Source organism: Canis lupus, chromosome 35 (genome assembly GCF_003254725.2).
Source record: "Canis lupus dingo isolate Sandy chromosome 35, ASM325472v2, whole genome shotgun sequence".
Lineage (NCBI taxonomy): Eukaryota > Metazoa > Chordata > Mammalia > Carnivora > Canidae > Canis > Canis lupus.
This window is the reverse complement of record NC_064277.1, coordinates 10095367-10109324: the sequence shown is the minus strand read 5'-3', so window position 1 is coordinate 10109324 and position 13958 is coordinate 10095367.

Genomic DNA, 13958 nt, shown 5'->3' with positions numbered 1-13958 from the left:
GGAGGCTCAAAATCCCCCTGCCCTATGAGCTTCCTCTAGCTTCCTCCTTTTCAGATCTGCTGCCTGCAAGGAACAGACCGAGGCATTCATAGCACGTAGGCTCCTCGGAGGGCGGGACTGGGTGGGGGTAGCTGGGAGAAGGGGGAAGCGGAAGAGAAAGCCATTCATTTCATCTTTCATTTTTATCTTGCTCTAGAGGTCTTCACACTTGTCAGTTAAAACCCATTCCTTCCAAAATCAGAGGAGTCAGAATCCTTTCCCAGCAATGTAGTTGGGAAGTAAACTGCCAGTGTGGCAGCATTCTCAAAATTCAATGATTTAGGAGTAAAATAGTGCCGTGTGTCCCTCAGTTTTAAATATTCCTTTAGACATTTTAATTCTTTGGGATTCTCCTATCATTGCCCTTTATTCACTCTCGAAGCCTACTCTTGTGCTCTGATAGCATGAATAACATCAGACATACTTTCCCTATTACCAAAAAAAAAAAAAAAAGAAAAGAAAAAAAAGGGACAAACGTTACTTTGACTCACATAATTTCAGTAACTGCAAATACCAGAGGAACAGTAACTAAATTAAAAAAAAAACAACACAAAAAACAGTCACCAAATACCGGATTCACAATAACAGTGAAGGCAAATAAAACTTGCTTTAAATATAGTTCTCCTTCTTCCCCTCTTCCTTTCCTTAATAATAGGATATTTATTGGAGGCAACAAAGTAGGAGCTGACGTTTCCAGAGTGGATAATGTACACAAGACAAATCTCTAGTTTCAGCGTAGAAATGTGTGGTCTGACTACAACCTTTCGGAAGGACTCAATAGCTCAAGATAAGAGCTCATACTTCAGAACCAGTGAAAGCAAATGAAAAAACACAACAATGACAAAGCAAATACAGGAAGAAGCTGCCTTTAGCTTATTATTTGGAGGATACAGATTTGGTATCATAAGAAAATCGAAAAAAGGACACCTGAAGGGGACTTATCCTCCATGCACAGAGACATGTTTATGATGCAACCAGAACTGCTCCATCCCCAGATGTCTGGAGCTGGGTCTGGACATCTGTTTTTAATAGTTTCCAGGCATGCCAGTGGGAACATGATCACAAGTGGGTTGACTGTGAGTTTTACAAAGGAAAGAAAAAAAAAAAGAAATAGCTAATAGATATTCCATAGAGTTTGGGTAGTTTTTCATTTTCACGAACAACTCTGAGAGTGTGATGATGAGCTCCATCTAATCTGGGCACCCGGTGCTTCGTTAAAAGGGGTGTCCTGTAAAACCTCCCACTGTGTTCACAAAGAACACTCATTTAAAAATGTTTTTGTTTCTTGACATAGTAAGATTACCAACTGTTGCGTAGATGTAGAAAGAGATGTAATCCGTATTATGTCATTTAACTAAAATGCTTGTCAGCTGACCCTCTTAATGTCCTGGTCAGCACCCTCAAAGCATCCCCTTCTTCACACCTATGGAAAGGTGAACAAATCCGTTAAAAATACACAGGAGTGAAGTGGTCTCAAGCGGGGTTCAGGTGACAGTCCAGGCCTTACTGTGCTGGACTCTGCTGTAGGCATGGCCCCAGCAGGTGGCTAGCTTCTAGGCACCCCGCAGACTCTGCTCTTGGTTATTTTCAGAGTGGGTCAGAAAACCTCAAGGCCAGCAAAACAGAGGTGGCTAATGCCAGACCTGTGGGGGTTTTCCTCCCCCTTTCCTCTGGGGTCAAACTTATATCCAGGCTAAAAATAAATGCAGGAAGAAAGGGAAGCAAGTCCATCAGAAAGAAGAGAGTGAGGAATTATGTTTGAAATGTCCTCGTGCATTATGCATTTCACCTGCATTCTTCCTATAATTTTTCTCATCCATGTCTATAGTAAAGATTTTCTAAGTTATCATTTTACCTAAATCAGCCTCAAAAGGACAATAGAAACAGAAAAAATCGGCATCTTGAGATTTGTCCCCATTGATTCTCTGAAACATTGAATAGAATGTATCATTTAATTTTCAATAGATAACTCACACGGTACAAAATTCAAAAGTACAAAAATGTGTCTGTGGGTAAATGTTCTTCTTACCCCGTTTTTCTGGCAACTACTTCTTTCCTGAGGCAACTGGTTACTTGTGGATTCTTTCAGAGATATTCTGTGCATGTAAATGTCATTTTAGACTGGTCTTTTTGCTTTTTTCCTGGCAGAATGGAGTGATGCTGAGACATTTATGTAGATAATTTTGAACCCTAATCTGTTATTGAAACATTCAGCAACATGCAGCAGCAGGTATGTTTCAAAGCCTAGAAACGTGCTCAATAATGCTAATAGTGGGCATAAGAGGAGTCCATGGTATAGTCTCTGGCCTCAGGAATTTATGAGCTTAACAGTGAGAAAGATCATATGCATATGCATATGCATGTAAATATGCTGTACTGAACAGTACTGAACATAGTGCATTACAATTTCCTTCCTTTGGACTAAGAGAGCCTTGAAAGCCGACTCTTTCCAGATCTGTAATCTTGCATGGTGCCTGACACCTCAGAGGTCTTCAGTAAATGATTGTTGAATGGAAGCAAGGATTAATGAATCAATGGAGAGAGCTCAAGAAGCCATGGCAGTCCTTGGGAGAGGAGTGCATACCTATGGCTTGGACTGGGTGGTGATCATGAAACAGACAGTAAAAAGCACTTAGAATTCCGAAAGTCTACCTCGGGAGGAGGGCAGGTTCCATGGAAAAGGTGGCATATGACACTAAAGCCCAGGAGGAGGGAGGATGGAACCCATTCCAGGTGGGGCAGAGTGGGCAAGCAGCAAAAAGCAAAGTTACAGCAGCAAGAATACTCAGGTTGCCACAAAGACCAATGAGGACATGGGCTTGATGCAAGCAGAGTCTTCCTTTTGGGGGTGTCTTGAACATTTGGAGGAGGCACGATGAGATGGAATTGTTACAGAACATCAGCAAAGGGATTCGAGCTTTATCCCAAAGGCCCTAGAAAGTGAAAGGTTTTTGAGCTTGGCGATGCTTAGGAGGAGTAATTGGATAAACTAGGAGCTGGGAGACTGGCTAGGTAGGTATTGTGATATTTGAGGCATCGTGCATTTGAGATCCTTGTTGGAAATGAGGGCAGTTCTCACAATGGGAAAGGAAGGATGGATTTAAAAATATTTGAGAGGGCAGCCCGATGGCTCAGTGGTTTCGTGCTGCCTTCAGCCCAGGGCCTGATCCTGGAGACCTGGGACTGAGACCCACGTCGGGCTCCCTGCATGGAGCCTGCTTCTCCCTCTGCCTCTCTCTCTCTCTCTCTCTCTCTCTGTCTCTCATGAATAAATAAATAAAATCTTAAAAAAATTAAAAGAATATTTGAGGCTGTGTACCACGTGCATCTGATGATTGATGGGACTGTAGGGGAGAAGGAGAGGGACGATTGAAAGAGAAACCACGATTATGCCACCAATTCAATACCCTCGTATTTACTGAATGCCTACTACGTTCAAGGTCCTGCCCAACCCACAGAGTGGATCCCTCGAGTACACAACCCAACCCCACCAAGAATCAAGTGGATAAAACATCCTTACTGGGACACTAGTTAACAATAAGCACACTCCAAGTATCAATCACATTATGGGCATATCATATTTACTTGGATTTTTTAAAGGAAAAAAAAAGCTGAAAAATACCCTTGAAATTGGATGATGGTTGGATGACGCTCAGAAATGATTAGTCTGCAAGGAAGATACTGATTTTGTCAGGCCATCCTCCCACCGCCCCCCCAACCTCATTCTTTGGCTCTGACATGCTCACAGTCATCCCAAACCCTCGATCTTGCGCTCCTTGGCTGGGGCTCCCCAGACTTGTTTGCTCATAAATCCGGTGCTCTTTTAGAACTTGTGGTTTGTAAAAGATTGATGGCTGGTGTCATGTATCCTTTCCCAGCCCACCCTCCGCGGTCCTTCCATACTGGTATATAATCGTGACACACCAGAAGCCACAGAGAGGACTGGGAGGGTTGACTTGTTAACAAAGAAATTATAGCTGCAGAGTGCAAATGCCATTCAGAGCCCGGGGAACACTCCACTTGGCATTTGATCGGAGTCCTTCATAATCTGCTTCAGTCAGATTTAGTTTTATGAGTTCTTTTTTGTTGTTCTTTTGGGGGAGTCCAAAATAAACCACTTTGGGATGAACTCCCCTCTCCAAACCTCCTTTATTTCATACACACACACACACACACACACACACACACACAATCCTCACACACCATAAATATGTGCCTTTGGCGTTTGGTTGTCTCTAACAAAAAGCAAAGATTGCCCCAGAACGTGACATGATTTAAAAAACAGTTAAAAAAATTTGGAGAAGCCTGAACAAAAACAAGAAAGAAGAAAGGAAGAAGAAACACTCCCCCTTAATCAAATCCTTCATTTCCCCTAGAGCAAGCAGTTCTTAATTATATTTAACAGACACAACAATGTGCCACAAGCTGGTCCAAACAGCTGTGGGAAGGCTCCACTTTGCGGCGGGCAAGCTGGGGGAGGCCGGGGCCCACCGGCCCATCAGCACCGGCCCTGGAGTGGGCTCCTGACTGTCCCCGACTTGGGTCCCTGGCCATCATGGGGTGGGGTGGGGGGCCCATGGCCACAGTTCGTGCTCCCCGGAGCTGGAGTTTTCCATTGGTGTTCTCTTGCAACCAAATATTTCAACTGGGCTTTCAGTGGGCCCTTCCAGATCTGTCATCTACACTATTTTTACTAATAGTTGACTGTGGATGGATTGGCATTTCCGTGAGTTCCCTCTTTGGTCCAGAAACCTGCTGAACTTGTCTCCAGCTGCAGAGCTGTTTTGTTCTCTGAACCTGTCACTTCACAACAGGTTTGTGGACAGACACAGGAGCGCCCACACGCCACGATCTTCCCCTGCACACCCACCCCCGATGCCAGTTTCCATTCTGGGAAATGCGCTTGATTCCTTGGCTTTACCTGGGCGGGCTTTTAGGTTAACAAAAAATGAGGGCATGCAAAGGGGAACGACATTTAAAAGTGAACGTTACTGCCTTGTTTACTAGATATTTTTCAGCAAGAAGATTAAACTTTGTTTTCTATCGCATTTCTTGATCTTTCTTTATCTATTGTATGTAACCACAACCAAATTGTGCTATGGAAAAAAACACATTCCATAATTTGGGTTTATTAAATTTCCCATCATCTTCCTTTTATGTTTCTTTCAACAGACATTTTATCATCCCAGAGGATCTGAGACATTTTCCCATGTAAATACGCATCTAAATCACCAAATTATCCATTCTCGTTTCTTCCCATGAACTGTTTCTTACTGATTTCTTTCTTTTCAACATATAAAATTGTACTAAATTACCACTTAAACTTTACATCACTGACTTGGTTGTGTTTTTCGTCGTTAACTGATCAACTTCTTACATATTGACTTCATATCATTAGAACTTTCCTTCGGGTCTACCAGTACTTTCTGCATTAGGCCATGCGCAATGTTAAAGATGGAATTTTTGTTTTCAGTTTGTTCTTCATAGATTTTTCACCACTAAATCCATCTTGAGTGATGTCTCTAAAATGCTGTTTAGCACACTGATTTTCCCTCATTATTTCTATTGGCTTAACAGGTAGTCAAAGATGTTTTTCTTTGTTGCTGTATTAAAGACCCATTACAAATTAATAATGAGAGTAGCAGCAAATTTCCCCCTAATATTTTCTCAATCTTCCACTGATTGAACATTATTCTGCACATACGCCAATTCCATTAAAAAGCTCTTCCACTCCAATGTAAACAGTGTTCTATTAATAGCAAGGATGTTAGGGCTGTGGCTTAGGGCCTTAGGCTCCCATTATATTATTCAATCTAGCTGTGCCTCATCCTGTATGAGTGAGGGGACGTACGGGTGAGCTACTTTAACTCTCTCTTTGCTGTCTTTGAAAATAAGGAAGATGATTTTAAATAGAGACACAGCCTGGAGCAGTGGAAAGGGTACTGGACTAGCCCTGGAGACCTGGTACTTGAGACCTAGCTCCAGCATTTGCTGGCTGGGTGGCCTTGGGCACATTGCAGAGCCTCTGCTCACCCCTACACTCTCACCCCTGTGTCCTCATCTGTAAAACAACTGAATAGAATTATACAATTACAAATGTTCCTCCCAGCTCTGAGAGGTACTGGATCTGTTCTTCAAACTCTCCATGCAGGTTTGGCTGTCTTCACCCAAATTGCTTTAACTCATCACCTTGACCTAGAGAGTCTCAACCCTGGCTGCGATTAGAATAACCCTGTGGTGTTTTTGAACCCTTGATGGGTCAGGCATGTGTGAAGTTCCAATGTGGTTCCAATGTGCAGCCTGGGCAGGTAACCAGCTCCATTACCTGCCGCACCAGGATTGAAATTCCTGACCTTAACTACTTTTCTTCTCTTTGAGGAACTTCATGATTTTTGGAGAAATCTTTTGAGTTCGACAGTAATTTGAAAAAAAAAAAGAAGGTGGTTGTAGTCTTTAATTAACAATGTCTTTGTGACTCCTGTATGAAGGGCTATAAGACCCTGATAAGGTAAAACATAATCGGGTCAAAAGAGAATTGGAAAATGAACTCAAAGGGGGTACAAATCCTAGCTGCCTGATGTTCCTCTTCTTTTTGCAATGGGATGGATATCAGCTGGTGAAGGTGTGGTCCCTCATGAGTTAGTCGCTGGCCTGTAGCCTCTAGGCTGAGGAGGTAGGGCACTGGGCTTCCATCTTCAGCTGTGGGTCCAACTTCCTTCATTTAGGGATTAGTTGGGAGCCCTGGAGTCCTGGAACGCAATCCCATCCCTAGTGTGCTCTGGGGTCAAGGCAGCTCTGCTGGTCTGTGAAACGACAGGGTCCTCCTCATCCTTGGTCAGGACCAGAAAAGGCCAGGGAAGGACAACCATCTTGTGTTCCAGCCTTCAGATGTGCTCATCCATTCTGGAGCTGCGCTATTGTGTAGAGGAAGACATCAAGTTTGAGAAGCTCTTCCCTAGAGAAGCTCTCCTATAGCTTATAGCAATGGACAGTGCTGTGGGGAAAATTAGTTCTTTTCCTTTTCTTTGTTCTTTTAGACTATCATCTTTCTTCTCTACCCTCTTCTTCAAGTTTATAGTTTATTTTATTTAAAAAAAATAGTGAATTCTAACCATTGAAAACCTGGAAAATACTAGTCCCCTACCAAAAAAAAAAAAAAAAAAAATCCCCATATTAAAAAAATCATCACTGTTAAAAGCTTATTTTCTTCCAGTCCCTTTGTGCTATTATTTGTTTTTTATTTTTTGCAATACTGAACATATAACTCATTACTTCTTTTCTTGTAACATCAAAAAATAAAAATTTTTCCATATTATTGAAAACTGTTCAGAAACATTTTCTTCAGTGAATGATATGTCATCAGGTAAATATAACATAATGCACTTAATATTTTCTTAGTATAGTGAGCATGTTTCCAATTTTTTGTGTTTATAAATAACACTTAGAGAAAGTGAACAAAAGCTTTAAAAATCTAGGTAATGGGAAGGTAGTGTAAATGGAATACTAGTCTTAATATTTAAAGAACTCATATGATTGAAAGTGACACTCCAATTAAATAAAAAATTGGCAAAGAATATGAATGTGCCAATTAATTGCACAGATGAAGAAATATGAGAAGCCATTAGATATATGAAAAATGTTCATATCTAGGGGTGTCTGGGTGGCTCAGTCTGTTAAGGATCTGCCTTTGGCTCAGGTCATGATCCCAGGGTCCCAGGATGGAGCTCCTAGTTGGGCTCCCTGCTCAGTGGCAAGTCTGCTTATCCTTCTGTCTCTGCCCCTCCCCCTACCACTTGTGCTCTGTCTCGCTCTCTCAAATAAATGAATAAATAAAATCTTTAAAAAATGTTCATATCTACTAAAGACTAAGAACTGACAAGTAAAAAGTGAACAAGATATTTTTTAACCTATTAAATTAATCCTACTAAAGATTTCAAAAAAGTAATATTGGTAGGCAGTAGTACTATGGGAATTATCAGATATCCTTAGGAAGAAAATAAATTGATAAGACATTTTCTGGAAAACTGTTTGAAAATATAAGTCAAAAACTTAAAACTGTATACTTTTTCTTAGGTATGTGTCCCCCAAACCAGAAAGTTATGTTCTTAGAAAACGGAAGCTCAGGGGTCCCTGGGTGGCTCAGTCAGTTAGGTGTCTGCCTTGGGCTCAGGTCATGATCTCTGGGGTCCTGGGATCAGTCCCGAGTTGACTCCTTGCTCAGCAGGGAGCCTGCTTCTCCCTCTCCCTCTGCCCTCCTCCCTCCCCCTGTGCAGTCTCTCTCAAATAAACAAATAAAATCTTAAAAAAAAAAAAAAAGAAAACAGAAACTCAGACAGAAATTTATGTATAAAGTTGTTTATGGTGTCAGTAAATAAAGTAATTAAAAGCAGAGGCAAACTAAATGGCCATAGACATTTACATGCTATAATACCGTGCAAAACATAAAGTAATTAATGGAAAAAAATTATGAATAAATAAATGAAATCTAAAAAAAACTTTAAGAATGGAAAAAATCTATAATATTAAGTAAATGCAGCATGAGACAGAATTATATAATAGGATTTTATACATGCATATCAAAATGACTGAAAGGACATACTGATTATCTTGATTATTATGGGTAGTTATAAATTTTGTGATGTTTACCTGTGTTTACAATGAGACTGATGTTCAGAGATGGCTTTCTGGTGCCAGTCCTGGCCCCATCACTTACTGTTCAACCTTAAGCAAGTTACTGAACCTCTCTGTGCCTTGATTTCTTCATCTGTAAAATGGGATAATAATAGTACATCTACTTAGTAGGATTTTTTTTAAGGATAAGTGATTTAACCATATTAATCTTTAGGCACAAAGTAAGTACTCAAACGTGTTAACTATTCTTAATTTTTTTTATAATCAGAAAGATATTTTTAATTATACAATCTGTCCCTGTCTTAAAGAACACTGTGGTAAGCATTTCTCTCCTATTCTAAACTATTTCCTTCCAATAGATACTCAGAAATAATATCATTATACTAGATTCTGATGATTTCTGTTGAAATTCTTTCCAAAGCCAGATATTTCCATGCCAGAAACACACGGCATTGATGGTTTTAGCGAACTCTTACTGAGTATTGCTATTCAAAAAATAACTGTGTGATAAGAGAAAATGGCTTATATTTTTAAGTTTTAATAATTTGTGAGGTTGATAATTTATGCTTATAACTGCTAAACTTTCTCATGTAAAATTATTTCCATCTTTAACCTGTTTACTTATTAGTATCTTAGTGTTTTTCTTATTGAGTTGTGTGAGTTCTTCATATGGTAGAAATATTAACCATCTTTCTGACATAGCAGCTCTGAATATTTTTCCCATTTGTGGATTTATAACTATTTTCTAGTTTGAGATAAGGAAGTTTAAATACTGTGTTGTCAAATGTATCCATCTTTTGTGTTGCAAATTTTGCCGTTGCTTTTAAATTGAACAACTTCAGATGGGAAGATTTTTTTTTCTATCACTTCTTTTATTATTGATCTATAACTGAAATACATGTTATGTTGGTTTCAGATGAAAAACAGATCGATCTTAATCTATCCCTTCCCTACCCCCATTGCTCCCAGCAACCACCAGTTTGTTCTCTGTATTTAAGAGTCTGTGTAGATTTTACTTGTTTGTTTGTTCATTTGTTTTGTTTTTTGATTCCACATATAAGTGGAATCATATGGTATTTGTATTTCTCTATCTGACTTATTTCACTTAGCATAATACCCTCTAGGTCCAGCCATGTTGTCACAAATGGAAAGATCTCATTCTTTTTTATGGCCGGGTAATTCCATTGTGTACATATCCCACATCTTCTTTCAGATGGGGAGATTTTTGACATAATTCTGTATTATTAGCTCTAAAAAGCTATTCAGTCTAGAGGGACTGACACTTTCCTTGTTCTGAAAGGTATCCTCTATTAACTAAAGTGACTGACCAGGAGGCACTAGTGAGCTCCCTCTACTAATCAGGCTGAAAAATTTCTTGAAATTCCAGATTGCTGGGCAGAATCTGGGATAACAGCCTTCCTTGCCTCCTTCAAAAGACAAAAACCACAGATCCCTCTCACTAATCACTAGGCAAATCTTGTCTCCAGGGTTGGCGAGCCCTGGCTGAGGCCACAGTGACCTACGCATTGCTAGATTAAGATAGAAAATATATAGTGTACCTCCTTCACAGTGCTTTGACCAAGTGGCACTGTGAAGCCCCCTGGCACAAACTGTCACACATGACACTTCTGAGGTCCTATGAAAAATGAATGGGCCAACTATTTTAGGTGGAAGCCTACTGACAAGAGTTCAAGTCAGCCTATATATATGCGTCAAGTTTTTTTAGGGAAGCCAAAGTAGAGTATTGAAGACCAAAATCTTACAAGACATGACAAATGCAACAACTCAGAAACAAAAGATAGGAAATTTGGGTTTGAAAGTAGCCCACTGATATTTTTGTGTGGACTTCATGTTGGTTTGTATTTTGGTTTCTCAGTTTCTTCATTTGCTGTCTCCATGCGTCTCTCTCTAGTTGTCATTTCCTTCAGAGGTGTTCTGAATCTTCTCTGCCAAGTGATAGTGAATGTGTGTATAGAAAGCAGCCCTTGCCAAAATACGAGGTCATCTACAACAGCAAAAACATTTCTTACTTCATCAGCGTCTAAAGAAGTAGCTACTCACCTGGACATTTTAATGCAAACAAAGAGGCTTTCACTAAATGTTGACCTTGTGCCTTTCTTTGTAATGGGATGCTTTCTCTAATTTTTCTCTTTTCTGACAGTTGTTCACTAGACTATATGAGCAAACTTTATCTTTTCTTAGTCATCTTACATGGTAATAACAACACATTACCAAAAAAAAAAAAAAAAAAAGAGTCTAGCAAATATTTTTTGTCTTTAAATAGTCTCCCCTGACACACTCATGCATCTCTTTGATGGCACCATGTGGGATAACTCTGACATCCAGACCGTCAGAAATGAATGGAAGCTGACAACATGCTTTAACCTAAATTGTAAAGACTCTTCTCTGGCTATTCAAGTCAAAACCAGAGTTTACATAACCACCTAACATGGTTTCTGGTTATGTAAAATGTGACTGAATATCTGGACCCTGGATCAAAAGCTTCCTCCACATGAATGGTTTAGTTAGGGGGGAAAAAAACCCCAAGACTGAACTGTGCCAATGAAAGCATGGATCATTTCACATTTTGCTTTGTGAAAGAGCAGAAAGTAAAGACAAATGAGGAATATGCATGGGGCACATCAGAACATCAGGTCAGTGGAAAAAATAAGCCTGGAAAATGTGGGGGAGAGAAGCAAATGACTCAAAGGAAAGTCACGAGTACCTGGCAAATATTCAAGGCAAGTTGAACAATAGGAAAAGAGAGATGCTTGACAATAACTCCAAAGCATACATTCCGTTCCTCGGGTGTTAATTGAGCATTTACTAGGAACATTGCACCTTCTAGGTCCAAAGTGCTGAGTATGGAGAAGATACGGAGAATAATGTGTTTCTATCCTTGATTTAAGAGCTTATAATGGGTCAAAACCACAAAGCCTTCACAGGGGATTAGAAAACATAGGAAGAGTGTCCAGTTGAATATTATAACACTATGATGTAATCATTAAATGACAAACATAGAGGGGAATAAACATGACTATCACAGGACAGGGAAGATAGAGCCTCATGGTGAATCTGAGATGGGCATTGAAATAATGAGGCCAATTTGGCAGATAGGGATACACACCAGGCATCTCGGGGAGGAGTAGAGGCAAGGCAAAGTTTTAAAGATGGGGACAAACAGTGTAAGTCTGTGTGCATGGCTGAGGGACCCACCTTGCAGGGCTGAAGGATGCGTGATGTGGCCAGATTAAAGATGACGTCTAGTGATAGAATGAAGGGCTTGACCATGGAGAGATTGGCAACTGAAATAAAAAAGTCATACTTGTAGTAACACCTGACATTTCTTAAGGGTATAATGTTTGTTGAATGATGAAAACTGAGCAGAAAAGTGAAGTAAAAAAACAAACAGGTGCTTGTTGCTAATAAGAGTCTGTGGACATGGAATGCATCATGTAATCAAGGGCAAACCATTAACTTCTATGGGCCTCAGTATTCTCAACTGTAAAATGGGACTAATGACCTATATAATAGGGCCATTAAGACAATAAAATGGGGATAAAATATGAAAGTGCTTATAAAATATAATGCAAATATAAGTTATTAGGGCAGCACTTTGGGGAATGTAAGCAGCAGAGACTTTGAAGTTGGATAACCTTGTGCAAAAATTCTTGCTCCTCTACTTACTAACTTTTTGCCCTTGGGCAAATTATTTAACTCCCTTAAATTTTAACATTTAAAAAATTGGGGATAATAATATCTATCTGCAGGGCTGCTGTCGTTAAGCCAAAAACATAGACCATACCTGCCATACCTGCCATAAAACAAGCTCTTAACACAAAGGTAAGTATCATTATAATTCAGCCCTTGACAGAGGTAGCTGGCTTGTTACAAGGAAGATTTGTCCAGTGGCTTTGTGTGAATGTAAGGAAATTGAACAGAAGTTAGATAACCTGTTTTAGATGGTTGCGTTTGGAGAGTAAGATAGGCTAATACGTATCCCTTAAACAACTGGATCAAGGGGACATCACAGCACAGTGATTCCAGAATTTCTATGTGAGGGGCTCAGGATGGCAATTTAATTATAAAAAGGGAGAGTGACATTGAAGACTTGCCTTGAACTTGCTTTCACATGGAAATCGTGCACACTTATTGGTGGGAGACTTGGGAAGCTGACAAAGATTATGGGAATCTTAAAGCTCCCCCAAAGACACTGTTGGTCATTGGGCACATCTAGAACAGAAATGCGCAAAGAACAAACAGGAGACCTTTCACTTACTGGGAGTAGACTGAGTCAATGTGTGTCTGGTTACCATCCAAATGGTATCTAAGAGCTGGATAGCGCTGAGATGCTCAGGCAGTGGCTCCTCTGGTTCTTTACTCTTCTCCCCTATTATGATCTGTCAAGATGTTCCTGGTTTCTGTGCTTCCACTGGCAGGTTTTTGAGATTTCTCTTAGATGTTAGATCTCCTGGATGACTTTTCTAGTCTCTCACCTTATTGGTTCTATCACATGTACATTCTGCAAGAGTTCTTCAATTTTATTTTTGGAAAACGTAATTTTATTTTTAATCTAAGAAATCGTGCTTCTAATTCCTCTCAAATCATATTTCTTATTCCGTATTCTTTTCCCCCATAGCTTCCCATTGTTATTTTCTTAGATCTCTCTTTGTGATAATTGGACTTTTAGTAAGTGTCTCTTCTGCTTTTGGAATTTTCTGTTTCCTCTAGGTTATCTTGCTTAGCTCTCTTAGTCTTTGGTGCTGCTATGCAGTCTCTCTAGACCTGGTGGTCTTTGGTTGTGTGTTTGCATTTAAGAAAGAAGCCTTAGGTAGTTGATTTGGTTTCCTTGCACTGCCGTGCATGTACATATACACATACCCGCATACCAGTTCTTCCCATTGGAAAACTGGCATACTTCACTTTGTGGGAAAGGTCTTACTCAGAGGTACCAACCAGTCCCCATGGTGGAAGTATTAGCTTTCTTCAGGTAACTTGTTCAGTGGCTTTGCCAAAGTGTTGCAGATATTTCACTTTAAGGATAATCTGCCACCTGAACATGAAGGGGAAAGATGGGAAGCATGGGAATTTGGACTGGGGTGTGTATGCAGTTTGGAGATATCCTATTAATCTCCCCCTCTCTCACCTGGGGAAATTCTGCTGACTCTGAGCACAGAGCCCTCTATAGGGCAGACTGCATGCTAACCCTGTCCTCCTCCCTTAGAGGATGTGGCTTCCTCTACTCTTTTGTCTGCCTGCCCTTTATCCACTATTTATGTTTAAGAAAT